General features: G+C 44.4%; 1 pseudogene; it reads right to left on the bottom strand.

The window, feature by feature from the left end:
- Window positions 1-10,601: 10,601 nt before the first annotated feature.
- Window positions 10,602-10,719, bottom strand: LOC126476370 (5S ribosomal RNA; annotated as a pseudogene).
- Between the last annotated feature and the right edge of the window lie 6,692 nt (window positions 10,720-17,411).

The raw sequence follows: 17,411 nt of genomic DNA, 5'->3' as shown, positions 1-17,411 counted from the left end.
TACGAGCATTACTAATAAAATCGTTAGTACGATTAGCCACCCCATGAAGTGCTTTATGGCAGTTTTTATGTTGCAATAAAACGTCGAAAGGTACGCAGCTGATATTTACGCTACTAACGCTAATCAGTCTTATCGTATATACAGGGTTTTCAAAAATTCATGTCCCAATTGTACAGGGGTGATGACGGAGACAAAAACAAATATATTTCCGCAAAGCAACCACGTCTTATAAACGCAGATTGTTGGAGTTCTGAGTACACAGTAGGTTATTGTGCGCGATTTAGAGTAAAACGGTGTTAAATGATATCATTGTCTTATTGTTCTGATCACTATTACATTATAATAAGTGTTGAAAACGAGCACCGTTAACCTCAACGTGGAGTCGACATGACATAAAATGGTTCAAATGGCTCTGAGCACTATGGGACTAAACATCTGAGGTCATCAGTCCCCTAGAACTTAGAATTACTTAAACCTAACTAACTTAAGGACATCACACACATCCATGCCCGAGGCACGATTCGAATATGCGACCGTAGTGATCGCGCGGTTCCAGACTGTAGCGCCGCAGCCAAGGAGGCGTGTCTCGCCCCACAAGTATCTCAGTGTGCTATCCCATTGCACGCACTCACCTCGCTGTTGAGCTCACGGGTCATGCGTCGGTGGGAGGATGAGTGGCTGGAAGTGACTGACAATAAGGTCCGTATAGTCAAGCCCACAACGCGTGTGTGGTGTACTTCCTTTCAGCCCCATCGACGGGACGAGGTTCTCCTCGCTCGACTTCGAATAGGCCACAGCCCTATGACGCATGGCTTCCTTCTCCGGCGAGAGGACCCTCCAATGTGTGGTGCTTGCGGCGTCCAGGTCACTGTGCGCCACGTCTTATTGGATTGCGTTTTATTTTCTGACCAGCGTGTCGCGGCTGACTTGCCAGCGGACCTGCCATCTCTTTTAGGCAACACTCGGACGAATGTGGCTAAAGTTTTAAAGTTCTGTGCCCTGTCAAATGTTTTTTACAATTTTAGGGAGAGGATTTTAATTTGCTCACTGTGTGACAAGCTCGCCCATATTTTATGTAAGTGGCCAGCCAATAACAATTTCCTGTGACATTCTTGTTGCTATGTTTCCCCTTTCCTTAGGTTTTACTTTCTTATCTAGCATTTTCCTTCTTTTCCTGGTTTGTTTGAGTGTGTGCTTTAGTTTTCTTAGGTCTGTCCACATTCGTTCCTTTTAATGTGTGTCAGGGCGCTGATGACCTCGATGTTGAGCGCCCATAAGCCCCAACACACCATAGAACCGCTCGGCCACTCCGGCCGGCGTCGACATGACATAGGAGGGAGTCCTGAGTTCACTAGAAAATGCGTGGTGTGTTCTGTATTTATGCGGCTGCTGCAAGAATTCTTCCAAGCAATTCAGTCTCTGAGTCGGCAGGCGTAGAGCGCACCTTGGCTTTCATGTAATTCTAATGGGGTAAGGTCCGAAGATTTTGCAGTCCAATGTATAGGTCCTTCTCGGTTGAACTCCCGACTGCCCAAAGTACTGGTTACTACTACTCGGACTGGGGCCTCATTGCTGAAATCGCATCCTCCTCCTGCTATCTAGGAGTACATCCTCTAATAACGCCAGCAAGCGAGAACAATCTGTACATTGGCTACCTGAGTCGAACAGGCAACATGTAATGTCCAAGTAGTCGATCACGATATCAGCCCACACGTTTACTGCCAGATGTCTCTGATGACCTGACACAAATGTGATACTAGGATTTTCATCCGACCGCACACGTCAACTGTGACAATTTTAAATGCCTTCTCGAGTAAATTGAGCCTCATTTGTAAATATAACAATATCGGGATAAACCAGCGTGCATACTGAAGACCAGGTGGATAATAATCTGGTCTCAACACCATCACAGGACGAAAGGACGAAGCAGCTCTTCACGCAGCACATCCCATACCCAGCAATGGTGAACAGAGAGCGCAGCAACAATTGCTCGTGTTCATGTCTTTGGATTGTTCTCAACGTTTGACAGTGCTTCATCCTCAATGTTAGGTACACGCGCCGTTCGGGGTCTGCCTGTATTAGCTCTGCTTACCATCATGTATCCGTATTTTACAATCGACCATAGTTTGCTGCAAATGTGCAATAATGTGAACATCAGCGTGCAAGGAAACGTTCGCCGTACATTCGCTGGGCTCTTCGACTATTGTATTCAGCAGCACCGTAGATAAAGTGCACGTATCGCAGTTTTCCCCACGCGCAGTGCTGCATCTTGACATTGCAACTGTCTTGCAAGCACTAGTGCTAGCCGCTGTTTACCGACTTAGTGTCGAAGAGCGCGACTTCACAACATAGTACGTACATCAGACTAACATTTGGTGTAACAAAGTTAATGATAAAGACGTATCTGCTCCACTCATGTTTGTATAATTACCTACGGATGCTCAGTGGTCAAGAATATATGTTTGCGACACATGGCTGCTTTAGGAAATATGTTCGTTTTTCTCCTCTGTATCATCTCTGTTAATTTGGGCACTGAATTATTGAACATCCTTTGGCACAGAGCTCGCGCAAGTATGAGAATTTAGGGTTTTCGGAAATTTCCCTTATAAAGTTGTTTGACTTGTAGAAGGGAGAGAGTACGCAATATTTTGGGTAGGAATCTCTGCCCATGAACGTACCATTTCCGTTCTACGGCGGTTTCAGTTCAGATGTGTAACGCTCCTACGTCTGCTGCCACTCAAGCTAACAGATCCTACACACTTGATGTTTCTACCGAAACGTATTACACAAGTTCTTGGAAGCTGTCCCGCTGAATGTCCGTCAGGAAATGTGGTTTCAGCATGATGGTGCACCACCTCACTTCTCACCCGCGCGTCGGAGACATCTCAACAGACGATACGGTGAAAGACGGATAGGCCGAGGTGATCCATTCCCATAGCCGCCGCGATCATCAGATTTAACTCCTATGGGGTACTTCCTGTGGGGTTGTGAACAAAGTTTACTTTACGAAACTCCTTTAGAGACAGAGGAAGAGCTCCGGCCGCTCCACAAGAAACTGAAGAGACACCAGGTGGGATGGAGAGAGTATCACAGAACATGCTTCGTATGTCCAGTGCCTGTAACAACGTTGGTGGTCGCCAATAATAATGTAAACACGTAATGTTTAATTGTTAATACAAACAAATGTGCTTACGTTGTTTCGTTGGATGTTCGTTATGTTTCCTATCGAACTGTTACCTGATAATTATTTTGCATCACGCCTACTTCAGTTCCTCAAGCAGAAGTGAATGAGTTGAATACTACTGCCTTTATAGCCATCGCCATTTGCTAAGTGTTGCTCCCCCACCACTTTGTGCACATTGCGCTCCAATTTTGACTATCCGCCACTTCCTGACGTAATGCCTTTTTTTTATCCTTTTACGTTCCGTTTGTGTTTGCCGTCTCAGTTGTCGGTCGTTTTAGAGAACGACACGCGGACTGTCGACCGAGTTTCACTGTTTACCCGTCCTAACAATATGACGAAGGCCGTTTAATTTTTAGTTCTCGACGTCCGTTTCTCTACGGCATATTTTATAGACCTTTCTTCATATCTCTGTTTCTAGCTGTCTTGTCTTCCGTAGCAGTTTTTAACTCCTTTCTTTCAAAAAATGGTTCAAATGGCTCTGAGCACTATGGGACTTAACTTCTGAGGTCATCAGTCTCCTAGAACTTAGAACTACTTAAACCTATCTAACCTAAGGACATCACACAGATCCATGCCCGAGGCAGGACTCGAACCTGCGACCGTAGCGGTCGCGCGGTTCCAAACTGTAGCTCCTAGAACCGCTCGCCCACCCAGGCCGGCCTCTTTTCTTTGTCCTCATATTCTATCAGTTTTGACATGGGCGCGTATGACCCTAGTTGTTTTTGCGCTCTAAAACCAAACAAAACAAAGAAATTGGAATTAAAACCCTCGTTGAATAGAAACGGTACATTTCCAGAAACGGATTCCTATTCAGAATATTATATACTCTCTCCACTCCACGAGTCCTAGATGTTCGTAACGGGGATTTCCGAATGCCCTGTACAAGCGTCTCCAGCAGGTACAGGGGTTAAGGCGAAATCAAAGATTTAAACGAGAACAGTTAGTTACGAACGAGCTAACGTGTGTCATACCCATAAATCTTAGTCATTCTAAAAAAAAAGACAACATTAACGAAATATTGAAAAGATAAGTGTTAGAGCTCACAGATGCTAAAGTAATTGATAACAGTACAAGACGTACGGGGGAGGATGCGAAAAGGTTTTAAGCCTTTAACCCCCGGTTTCCTATGTTTTAATGTCGCAAGAGGATGAAGATTTTTTAAATTCGTTTGTTGATGGAGCGCTTAAATATTAATCCTGTGCGGAGAACACGCTTATATGCAATGTCTGCTTCAGAATAGTGTACTTCCCTACAATAGGGCAAGAAGCCATTTACCAACCCTGCTTATTTGGATGCACAGAGAATGACGAAAACCTCGCAGCTGGTAATTAGAAACGCGCCTGATATACTTAGTGCCTGCATTGTCTCGGTGTAGCTACCAAATTCAGCACGCGCCTGAGCGCTCAGCAGAACGGCTGTTAATTCTCGCAGAACTTCAGCAGCACTCGGCGCTCCACAATAGCAGCGGGCGTCGGAATAGACTGGGAAGCCACAGGAATTTCTGTAAGCGGCCGCAAATCCCGAGCTCTGCGGTGCATACGGCTTCTTCGTGCTGCAGCTGTCTTCCTTCTGAACGACAAACGCTCGTGACCCCTAAATAAGGAAGCGACTTCTGTCTCTCCTAGGGTACGGTTATGAAACGACTGACATAAACTTCCTCATTAACATATTCTAAAGCGCGTTAACGTCTTAACGTGGGCTGGAAACTGTCTGTTAGACATATTGCCGAAGGGTGTAGAGCTTGAATATTATTTTAATGAAGAAGACAGTTTCACTCGTCTGCTTTACCGCCAGCGATTCATGTCGTGCCGGCCGAAGTGGCCGTGCGGTTAAAGGCGCTGCAGTCTGGAACCGCAAGACCGCTACGGTCGCAGGTTCGAATCCTGCCTCGGGCATGGATGTTTGTGATGTCCTTAGGTTAGTTAGGTTTAACTAGTTCTAAGTTCTAGGGGACTAATGACCTCAGCAGTTGAGTCCCATACTGCTCAGAGCCATTTGAACCATTTGATTCATGTCGTGGAAGACAGTTAATTCCACCATTGCGTCCAGTTGAAGAATCAATGCCCAACACAGGAATGTTCCTTACAAAAAAATTACAGTTTTATAAATCGGCAATTTTCTATTATTCCTTGGTTGGGGCATTTATATTTCTAAAATTATCTAAATATCAATTTCTTCTTTTTGTTCTCCAAGCGGGGGACGTTTATGAACAGCACAAGCTATTTAAATGATATACCAGATCCACCATTTTGAAGGTACAGCAATAAGGTTTTGTACCATACTTTTCGTAAAATTAATGCATTTAACTTTTTATGGAATTTAAAAAAAATTTTTGAACTAAGTAATGTACCTTTCATTCAGAAACTATTCAAGAGATTTCTACAATATTTTTTCTGATGAATCTCTTTGTATTAAGTAATCTACTATCATGAAGTATTTTTGAATATAGGGAACAGGAAAGTTTTAATAATTATTAATTATAATTGTGGAAGTATAGCATAAAATTCATTTAAAGTTCCAAGCAATTTGCTCTATATCTCAGCTTACATCTAGAATTTCAAAATTTACGCTTGAGACAACATTTATTTTGTTTACAGAAATAAGTGTGCAAAATTTCATAATTGTAGCCTTCAATGATTCTGAGAAAAGGTACATAAACATCAAAAAACATAATTTTCAGGAAGTCCAATTTCAAGTTCATCTTAAGGTTTCTTCTTCTGTGACATCTTCAGAAAGGCTCCAGATGTGTACTCAGGGTCCTCTCTCCCTTAAAGGTTTCTCTTCTCGTTTATTGTCATCTACTGTCTTTACTTTACCAGCGTTTCAACTCACTTTTCGGCTGCAGAGAGGCGCTATAAATGTATCCTTCTCAAAATATCTTGAGTGACATTTCCTGTCATAGAGCCCATTCTCTCTAATCGCTTCATCCTTCCAACTTTACGATCATTAAATACAAGAACTGCATCGTAAGCTGCAACTGTATCAGATGGAAACGTGGTTTTAAGGTATTGTTTCCATAAGAGTGAATTTAAAGACTCATTTGGATTCAGCGTTTTGCCGTGAACACACATTTATAGAAGTTTAGCATCGGCAAGAAACCTAGACGTGGGCTTGGCAACATCAATTTAGAAGCCTCTTATTGTGAAAGCAGCGGTCATTATCCCTCCGAGCCTGCAGATATCTACAACAGCTAATGTTGCACGGATAGTGGATGGGATGTTTATCTATTGACACTGTGCCGAAATACGTAGTCCATACTGCACTTCTCATCTCACTTAAACTGGAAAGGTTCTGTCTGGTAGCCTTTCCATAACACACCCAAAGGCAAAGCAAGTATTTCTTCCTCATAAACAGAGCAGAGTAGCTGGTTTGTTATTGCTTCTAAGCTACGGAACAAAGTCACGGATGACCTAGAAAACCAAGACTATTTATCCCATCCATCTAGATGGATCTGGCGCAAGTTTCCTTGTAATCCACTGAATTGTTGTTCATCGAGCTAGTACTGAAGTGTTGATTCGAAAAGTGACTCGCATTTAAATTTTTTTTTCACGCACTTAGGATGTGATTTTGTCATTGAAACTTTGGGAAGTCATTGTTCATGAGTTCTACTAATAAATAAGAAATAAACTGAAAATTGACAGTATCAGTTAATTTCATGAACTCCATTAAAGCCGCGGGTGTTTCCACAACTTTAATGGAAGCCTTATGACGTGACAGCGGAGAGGACGCGCCACCGCTGCTGCAGGTCGCCATAAAGACAGGAAGGCACGTGCGACGACCCTCAGCATTCCAGGCCTCCGGCACTGCGCATTATCGAGTCTGGCTGGAGAATTCGCGCCTCGCGAGGGCTCAGGGGGAGTATCCCGCGCCGCTCGCAGGCATGTGTCGCTCGCAATAATGCCAGACTTCCGCCACCCCCACCCTATTCCCAGCCTCCCACACTCTGGGAACGCCTGCCTACGCTCCTGGCGACCAGCAGAAATGTTCCTTAATAAGGATTCTGCAAGAAACTAAGCCGTTCTGACACCTGTTTTGCTATGAAGTGAACAAGAGCGCGTTCTAAAGTGGTTGCGAATTCTTACAAGCGGCTTAGTGTAAAACAGCAAAATTAATACAAAAAGAAGTAATATCTTACTTGGAATAAGAGAGCAGACATCTACGTGGAGGGAAGATACTCCAAACATCGACAAAGTCACGTGATTTGAGTTCCTCACTGAAATAAATACAAATGAGAAGACAACGAAGCTAGAAGTATAAAAACGAGGGCTCATTCGCAATATGTACAACAGGAACTTACGTGACAGCCACAAAATCAAGACATTGCACCTCGATGACTAGACAAAAATGTCTGCACTGGCCGGCCGGAGTGGCCGTGCGGTTCTAGGTGCTACAGTCTGGAACCGAGCGACCGCTACGGCCGCAGGTTCGAATCCTGCCTCGGGCATGGATGTGTGTGATGTCCTTAGGTTAGTTAGGTTTAATTAGTTCTAAGTTCTAGGAGACTGATGACCTCAGAAGTTAAATCGCATAGTGCTCAGAGCCATTTGAACCATTTGTCTGCATTGCTTGTCAAAATTAATTATGAAAGGGAAAGAAGTTTCAAAAAACGCCGAGAAGAGTCATTGAAAATTATATCAGTAATTATCCACCAAGCTACATATCCGTAATCGATCGATTCCCATTAATGGCCATCTCAAAAGTTGAAAACAACAACTTCTTCTTCTTCTTCTTCTTCTTCTTCTTCTTTCAAGGATATCTAATGTTTCGTCGTCAATAACGTAATCAAACAACAACGTGTCATTCTTTTTACTGTGGCATTGAAAAGTCCGTTAACATTTGAAAATCCAGTACTTCACGTAATAATGTACGTACAGAGGTAAAGACTGACACAATTGCTTCGAATGATATGTGATTTTATTGAAATCGAAAAGATGCACAAAATGACCATCAGATAGCGCTTTATATGGTACAAAAGCAATGGTTAGCGTAACGGTTTATTATTACAAAGACGATTTTCTTTATAACAGATGCTCAAATAGTCAGCCATCATTCATCAACAGTACCTATAGTCGAAGGAGAACGTCGCGAACAGCACTGTACAGCAAATCATTAAGTGTGGTGAGAAACTGCCAGTGGATGTTGACTCCAAGCATCCGTGATCAGGTCGGACAACTGCGATAGACGTGCGACTTCAGGTGAACCTACAACCTATAACCACACTAACTGAGGTCTAGAGACCTGAGGGACGTCGGAGGGGGTTCAAGCATCACGGAAATGACAGCTCAGCAGCAAGAGGTCTTCCACAACTGTAGCACTATGGGGTGGAGATGAATCCTGTATAAAAGTCGTACCTTCCAGCAGGTGTTTATCAGCCATGCTAAGGTTGTTGCCATTCTGTAACACATCAGACTACCTGGAACCCATCACGCTGACAGTTTGAACCGCAAGACTTCGCATTTCCAACACCATCGGTTGTCCGGGTTTTGCACTCGTTTTAGGTTTCAATAAAAACCCGTATCATCTCAGAGATGTGTATCAAGTTTACCTACTTACCCACAATCTTCCGTGAACTAGCGCATTTTGAAGTGTTAAAGAACTTTTCAATAGTCCTGTACTTAAAGAAAATACTTAATATCTACCTGTCCTTGCGTCAATCGTCCATCCACTGCAGATCTTATTCAGTTTCACTTCGATTTGCTTGCATCGGAGCGTTCCCATGTACAAGAGCATAAACTAAAGCCTCACTGAAATTCCCACGGTAACTGTAACGGCTCTGTAAGCTCTATGTGCTAGGAAGATTTGAACGCTTTCACATCGTTTCTTGTTCACTAAAACTGCGCCACCGAATCAAATGCCATTCGACAGTCGAGGAAAACATTATCAACGTACTATGCCTCGTGGAAGAACGCTGCAAGATGGGTTTCAGATAATCCCTGTTTGTGAAATCGATATCCTGCAAAGGAAATTTTGAACTTCTAGAAATGTCATAATATTCCAGCTTAAGACAGACTTCGATAATTCTACAACAGACTGACGTCAGCAAAATACTGGAGTTCATCATAAATATGGAATTAACGTGAGAAATACGCGCTTGAACATAAATCCGACTTCCAGTTAAGCCTGCTGGTTGCGCTGTTTTATTTAAATACGGGCCGCAACTTGCAATGTTCTCAGTACGTTGCAGGTGTTCTGTGTAGTTGTGAGTGCATTATGTCGGAGTTACGTGTTTGGTTTTTTAAGAGGCAGCTATCAAAGATTTATACCACATACAGGGAAACTGGGAAAACATCAGTTGCTGCGTCAGAACTCGGACGAAAGTGTGTTTTTAGTGGTCGTGGAAAGCAGTCACTGAAAGAGATTGTTATGAAAAATAGGACGCTTACAGGTCCGAAGTCACTGCTGAATGCTGAACTGCATGCCGCACACGCGAACCCCGTCACTCTCAACACAACACTAAAGGAGTTCGATTAGCAGACAATTGCAGGACGAGTTGGAATTCCAATGTCACTAAACTCCTGTAAGAGGAAAACATGGTGCCGAAGCCACAAAAACTAGAATATGGGGCTATGGAAGAAAGGCATTCGATATGATGAATCATGTTACACGCTGTTCCCAAATTCTTGCCGAATTTACGTCCAGGGTGAAGAATGGTAGCGTTCGACGATGATTTGTGCAGCCATATCGTGGTGTTCCATGGGCCCTATGATCATTCTGGACGATCAATGCCAGTCCAATGTTACAGTGTTTGTTCCCCTAAAGTGATGCTGCATTCCAAGATGACAGGAAACTTGTGCAGGCAATCCGCATCATCCAGTACTGGTTTTGTGAAAATGAATATGAATTATCGCACCTCTCGTGGCGACCATAGTCACCGTATTACAATATTACTGAGATTTTGTGGTCTATTTTCGAAAGAAGGGTGAGTGATCGCTGTCCACTTCCATCATCGTTACCTGATCTTGCCATTATTTTGCAGGATGAATGGTACAAGACGCCCCGAAAAGCATACAGGACTTGCATTTGTCCAATCCGACATGTCTGAAAAATTTCCTACATCATATTACGCATAGTAACATGTTGTGTTGGTGTTTCCATTTTTTTGTCCACACACCCCCCCCCCCCCCCCCCGCCCCTCTTGGATCTGTGCGTATGTACATCTTCCCGAGAAACGTTCTTGAAACGGGGATCCTTGGTTCACGACTTACTACTAAAAAGAAGCACTCAGTCTTCAGGCCACGAGTGGCCTACCGCGACCATCCGACCGCCGTGTCATCCTCAGGGGAGGATGTGGATAGGAGGGCGTGGGGTCAGCACACCGCTCTCCCGGTCGTTATGATGGTATTCTTGACCGAAGCCGTTGTTAATCAGTCGACTAGCTCCTTAATTGGCATTACGAGGCTGAGTGCACCCCGAAAAATGGCAATAGCGCATGGCAGCCTAGAGGGTCACCCATCCAAGTGCCGACCACGCCCGACAGCGCTTAACTTCGGTGATCTCACGGGAACCGGTGTAGCCACTGCGGCAAGACCGTTGCCCGACTTACTATTAACGTCTACAAATAATCCGCTTTAATTTCGTGGACCGAGATATTTATAGGTATCTAGGTTCCAATGGTTTCTGTTGTTCGATTGACTAGTGTAACTCTACATGCGCTCAAGGAGATGAACTTATCTACGATCGACCTTAGGTAGCGGTAGACCTTTAACAAGCGTCCGACACCATTGAAAGTTACGAGCATAGACACTCCTTGACAAATACGAAGGAACAGAGAAATTCTTGGACAGGCAAAGATAGACGGTATGAAACATCGTACATACGCTATGTGATCAAAAGTATCCGAACACCTGGCTGACAGTGACTTAACAAATTCGTGGCGCCCTCCATCGGTAATGCTGGATTTCAATATGGTGTTGGCCCACCCTTAGCCTTGAAGATAGCTTCCACTCTCGCAGGCATACGTCCAGTCAGGTGCTGGAAGGTTTCTTGAGGAATGGCAACACGTTCTTCACGGACTGCTGCACAGAGGAGAGGTATCGATGTCGGTCGGTGAGGCATGGCACGAAGTCGGCGTTCCAAAACATCCCAAAGGTGTTCTAGAGGATTCAGGTCAGGACTCTGTGCAGGCCAGTCCGTTACAGGAATGTTACTGTGTTGTAATCACTCTGCCACCGGACGTGCATTATGAACGGGTGCTCGATCGTGTTCTAAGACACAATCGCAATTCCCGAATTAATCTTCAACAGTGGGAAGCAAGAAGCTGCCACGCTAAACAACAAGGAGTGCAGTCCCACACAATGAAAAACACGACCACACCATAACACCACCGTCTCCGAATTTTACTGTTGGCACTACACACACTGGCAGATGACATTTCCGTGGCATTCGCCATACCCACACCCTGTCATCAGATCGCCACATTGTGTACCGTGATTCGACACTATACACGTTTTTCCACTGTTCAATCATCCAATGCTTACGCTCCTTACACCAAGCGAGGCGTCGTTTGGATTTTATCGGCGTGATGTGTGGCTTACGAGAAAATCGCTCGACCATGAAATCCGAGTTTTCTTACCTCCTGCCTAGCTGTCATAGTACTTGCAGTGGATCCTGATGCAGTTTGGAATTATTTTGTGATGGTCTGGATAGATGTCTGCCTATTACACATTACGACCCTCTTCAAGAATCGGCGGTCTCTGTTAGTCAACAGAAGAGGTCGGCCTGTACGCTTTTGTGCTGTACGTGTTCCTTCACGTTTCCACTTCACTACCATATCGGAAACAGTGGACCTAGGGGGTTTAGGAATGTCGAAATCTCGCGTACAGACGTATGGCAAAAGTAACACCCAATCACCTCACCAAGTTCGAAGTCCGTGAGTTACGCGGAGCGCCCCATTCTGCTCTATCAAGGCGTCTAATGACTACTGAGGTCGCTGACGTGGAGTACATGGCAGTAGGTGGCAGCACAATGGACCTAACACGGAAAACGTATGTTTTTGGGGGTGTCCGGTTACTTTTGATAACGTAGTGTACATAATACAGCCGGAGTGGTTTATTTATAACGAAATAATGTACAAGAAATGGTTCAAATGGCTCTGAGCACTATGGGACTTAACATCTGTGGTCATCAGTCCCCTATAACTTAGAACTACTTAAACCTAACTAACCTAAGGACATCACACACATCCATGCCCGAGGCAGGATTCGAACCTGCGACCGTAGCGGTCACGCGGTTCCAGCCTGACGTGCCTAGAACCGCACGGCCACACCGGCCTGCGAAATAATGTACAGATTTAACCACAGGGGAAAGCAGAATGACGTACACTTTGCACGTGTTATACATACTGACTCCACGCTGTTAAGAAGTCTTTAGGGGATATTGTCACACTACTCTCTCAGGGCGTTTTTCAGTTCTTGGATGTTCGTTGAGAAACACATCTGTGAACAGAATCCGAGGAACGACTTATATGATTTAGGTACGAAGACAACGCAGACCATTCCATACGCTCAATATCTTCACATTCCAATATCCGACGCCTCAGCGGTCCTTTGTAGGTGGGCATTGTCGTCCATAAACAGGAAATCTGGACTTACTGCACCCACAAAACGAACTGTGAATCACACCTACCCACACCATAATGCTTCGGCCATACCGAAGAATTTCTTTAAGAATGTGTGGTATGTATCGTGTCCCCCTCTCTGTAAAACTAACTGGTGGCCAAAAACAGTTGTCACAGTGAAGCGAGATTTGTCGAAGAACGTCAGTCCAGACCACTGTTGCTGACTCCGACCAGCATGTACGAAGATGGTGTCTGTTCTTTGGGACATGTCCGAAAGAACAAATACCATCATCATACAGTTAAGGCTAACCAGCAATTGACCTTCTTCTTCTGTGCGGATGCACAGGCATTGCCCGAACTCTTACGTGACTCGGTAAGATTGTCTGCCGCGAGTAATGAGTGTAATGGGCAGGGGCACTATGAATGTAGTGTGCGGACCTTAAGTTGGGAATGTGGGTGTCACGGGGAGCGTGCAAGAGATAAGTCCCTGCAGTCGCTCTATCCTCAGTGCCCTCGGTGGCTCAGATGGATCGAGCGTCTGCCATGTAAGCAGGAGATCCCGGGTTCGAGTCCCGGTCGGAGCACACATTTTCAACTGTCCCCGTTGATGTATATCAACTCCTGTCAGCAGCTTAAGATCGTGATTTAATTATCATCCCGACCCGCATGGTCCCTACAACAACGGAATGGTTGAAGTGGGATAGATTCAACAGGCATCCGAACATACAAACAAGTCTGATGTAATCGCAGCAAAATGGTTCTGGCAGAGACGCGTGTACCGGTAGTGGTTTCACGGTCTGCAGCGATCTAACGGCGAGTGAGATGTATGTTCCTTTTCACCACTACGACTACGTATCGATGCTCTTGTGATGTGGTGGTCCGATTACGACCAGTAGCATGCTTTCGCATAGCATTTCCACCTCCTGGGGTATGTTTTAATCACAAGATGACACTTTTGGACACACTCATTACTGTGGTCACTATAGTGACACTTTTATCTGCTCCACCGTGATCGTAAGTACACAAATGATGTTTTGCAGACATGCTGCCATGCCACACCGAATGTCGCACTAATCGGTTCCACAGCCACCTTGGTCAAACCCCTTGCTGCATGAAACGCCGAATGCATACGGAGCGTTCGTGCATAGGCTTCACTGCACTTAAAACATCCCGCCCTCTGCATTTCCTTTTATGGTCGAGTGTTTCGCAGCAGGTGTCGGTTGTTCCGTAGCAGCTAGCAGTCATCATCAGCAAGTGTTAATTGATCCGTATCAACTGTCAAGCTGTGTATTATATACATATCTGTAATACGGAAAGGTAGATAAGAAACACATCAACTAAAATTTTTCATAAAACGTGAGATATATGATGCTGAAAATAGTATTTTAACACAAATTCACAAAGTACTCAATACGAGTCCGAAATTAGAGATGCTGACTGATTACACAAGGCGGTGGTACCTAATACAGAATTTTGTTCGGTATACGTCATTCTGACTCGTGCAACAAGATAGAGGGTGGCACGAAGAAATATAAATACGGCGTGGAATAGAACAGAAAATGTAAATTAGTATAAACTTCATCTCTAGGTTCCTGCGTAAACCCAATCTTGGAAAACGCGGTATATTCCGAAAAGCGCCGACGTGTGGGACAATGATTATTGGTTCTCGTAGCATTCGCAGATTTTATGCTCCGCTTCCAGGTCCCAACAGAACCGCCACCTCGGAAATCTCTACAGGTTCTGAACAAAATCCGTACGTCATGTAGCACACTGCGTAAAAACGTCTCATTTTTAGATCAAGCTTACTACCTCTTTCGTAATAAATAATACCAGAAAAAATGCACGGAATTCATATATTTACCGTGTGAGGCGTTGTATCTGCGACAACTGGAAACTAGTTCTTAGATTAGTCCGAAGAGACGTTACCACAGCCCCTGTTTATCGTTACCACCTGACCTTCCGTACGGATAGTACTACAATTTACCCTTGGTTGTTTGTATTCAAATATTAACTTCTACTTTAGGAAAGTTTCACTCGTGGGTCATACCTGTATCTCTTCACAGTGCCGGCGTTGTTTTCTGACCAGGAAACGCTCTGTCCCATGAGCCAGTCCTCTCACAGAAACAACCACACATTCAGGTGTTGTCTCTACTCGCCCGGCATGTCGGTAACTCGAAACTAGCGTGTCGCTCGGCAACGACCGGCAAATCGTAACAATAAACCGTCAAAGTCTGCTGACGTCACCCTGATTGCACTTCGAAATACTCTGAAAGGAGACTGCCTTGTGAATTTCAGCTACTGTTGCAAATTAACGCTGGTAACTCAAAGCTTGCAGCAGGAGAACGGCACCTCCCAGTTACATGCTACTCGATACAATAAAAGGACCATATAGAGAAAAAATTATCAAGCATCAGAATTAAAGTGATTACTGGTTTAATCAGACGAAACGTGAAGTCATATACATTACGTCTACGTCTATATCATAACCATTTAAGTAACACTTAACTCTTTGGCAGTGGGATCCTGGAACCACTTTCAGACAATTTCACGACCGAACCATTCTCGAATAGCGCGTAGGAAAACCAACATCAAATCCTTCTGCGCGACCAATGCTTGCTCCTATTTTATTACGATGATCATTTATCCCTTTGTAGGTAACAGTCAATATTTTCGCATCCGGAGAAGTATGTTGGTGACCTAAAATTTTGTAAAATTTGCCCGCCACCGTCATATAATTACTGCCTCCCCAAAGTAGCTTATAGCATCTTTCACAGTCTTTCTTCTATTTTGTGGTAATTCGAAATGAGCTGCCCTTCTTTTAATTGTTTCGACGTCCTCCAATAACAATTCCTGCGAGATGCTCCCAATTTAAGCTTTTCGTCATTGTAAATCGTGCCTATTTAGCTTAATTGTGAATCTTTAAGACATTTTTATTTATAATATGCAGACGAATGGAAAAGAAAATTTGTGATGTGTTGGATGACGATCAGTGTCGCTTTGGTAGAGGTAAAGGCACCAGAGAGGCAGTTATGACGTTGCGGTTGATAACGGAATCAAGACTAAATAGAAGTCAAGACACTTTCATAGGATTCTATTACCTAGGCAACAAAATAACCAATGACGGACGGAACAAGGAGGATAAATGGTTCAAATGGCTCTGAGCACTATGGGACTTAACATCTGTGGTCATCAGTCACCTAGAACTTAGAACTACTTAAACCTAACTAACCTAAGGACGTCACACACATCCATGCCCGAGGCAGGATTCGAACCTGCGACCGTAGCAGTCGCGCGGTTCCGGACTGCGCGCCTAGAACCGCTAGACGACCGCGGCCGGCCAAGGAGGATATCAAAAGTAGACTAGCACTGGCAAAAAGGGCGTTCCTGGCCAAGAGAAGTGTACAAGTATCATGCAATAACCTTAATTTGAGGCAGAAATTTCTCAGAATGTACATTTGGAGCACAACATTGTATGATAGTGAAACATGGATTGAGGTAAAACCGGAAGAGAAGAGAATCGAAGCATTTGAGACGTGGTGTTACAGACAAATGTTAAAAATTAAGTGGACTGATAAGGTAAGTAATGAGGAAGTTCTACGGAGAATCGGAGACGAGAGAAATATGCGAAAACACTGACAAGGAGAAGGTGCAGGATGATAGGACATCTGTTAAGAAATCAGTGAACAACTTCCATGGTACTAGAGGGAAATCGTGCTCAGGCCCATCACATGCTCCATGATGTGCTGGATTATCGAAATGTGTCTGCTGAATGGGTGTCGAAAAACCTGGTCATGAATAACAAGAGCGCAAGAATGGAAATCGGCCTCGATCAGTCTACGCGGTGCTGCAAGAGGGAAATAATATCCTGCTCAAAATCATTACTGGCATGAGACATTTGTGCACCACTTACGCCCGAACACAAGGCCACATTGACGTGGAAGCACCTCAGTTCACCAGTGAGGAAAAACTTCAACGTGTCACCATCCTCAGGAAAGGTTATGGCAAAAGTGTTCGGGAAAGTAAAAGCGGTGATACCCTTTGCTTTCTTCCTGCAAAGGAGAATCAATTCCGCAAGCTACTGTGACACCCTCTCCAAACGCAGCTCCGCCATTCGACGAAAGAGACCAGGGATCTTGCGTGCAGGTGTTTGCTCTTGTACGACAATGTGAAAACACTCACAGTAAGGAACAAAAAGGATCAGGTTCGTCACTTCAGATAGGAGAGTTTGGATAACCCAGCCTACAGCCCCGATCTTGCCCCACTGGTCTATCGTCCCTCCCCTACATTGAAAGCCGCACACCCGGAACGTTACTTCCAAACTAGTGCTGAGGTGGAGCAGCCTGTGTCACAAGTTCTTGCATCGCAGGGCACCGAGTTTCATCAAAGTGGTTTCTTCAAACTGATTGCACGCTATGACCAACGTCTCAATGTCGGTAGCCACTGTGTCAAAAAATAGTGCACGGTGTACAATTCATGATGTTGTCGTGTATTTGTTTAAGCAATAAATTTTCCGTGTGAGAAACACTGACGAATTTTACTTTCGAACGTCCCTAGCCGTTCCAGCACTCTCGCTTATATCAATAATATGATAAGTAAATCGTCTACATCCTTTTAAAAGGAAATATCTCGGCACCCATCTTAAGAGATTACGGGGAGATAAGGAAAACTAAG

Source organism: Schistocerca serialis, chromosome 4 (assembly GCF_023864345.2).
Source record: "Schistocerca serialis cubense isolate TAMUIC-IGC-003099 chromosome 4, iqSchSeri2.2, whole genome shotgun sequence".
In the NCBI taxonomy this organism is placed as follows: Eukaryota; Metazoa; Arthropoda; class Insecta; order Orthoptera; family Acrididae; genus Schistocerca; species Schistocerca serialis.
The sequence above is the reverse complement of the archived record's forward strand: the minus strand, read 5'-3'. Positions and strand labels throughout refer to the sequence as shown.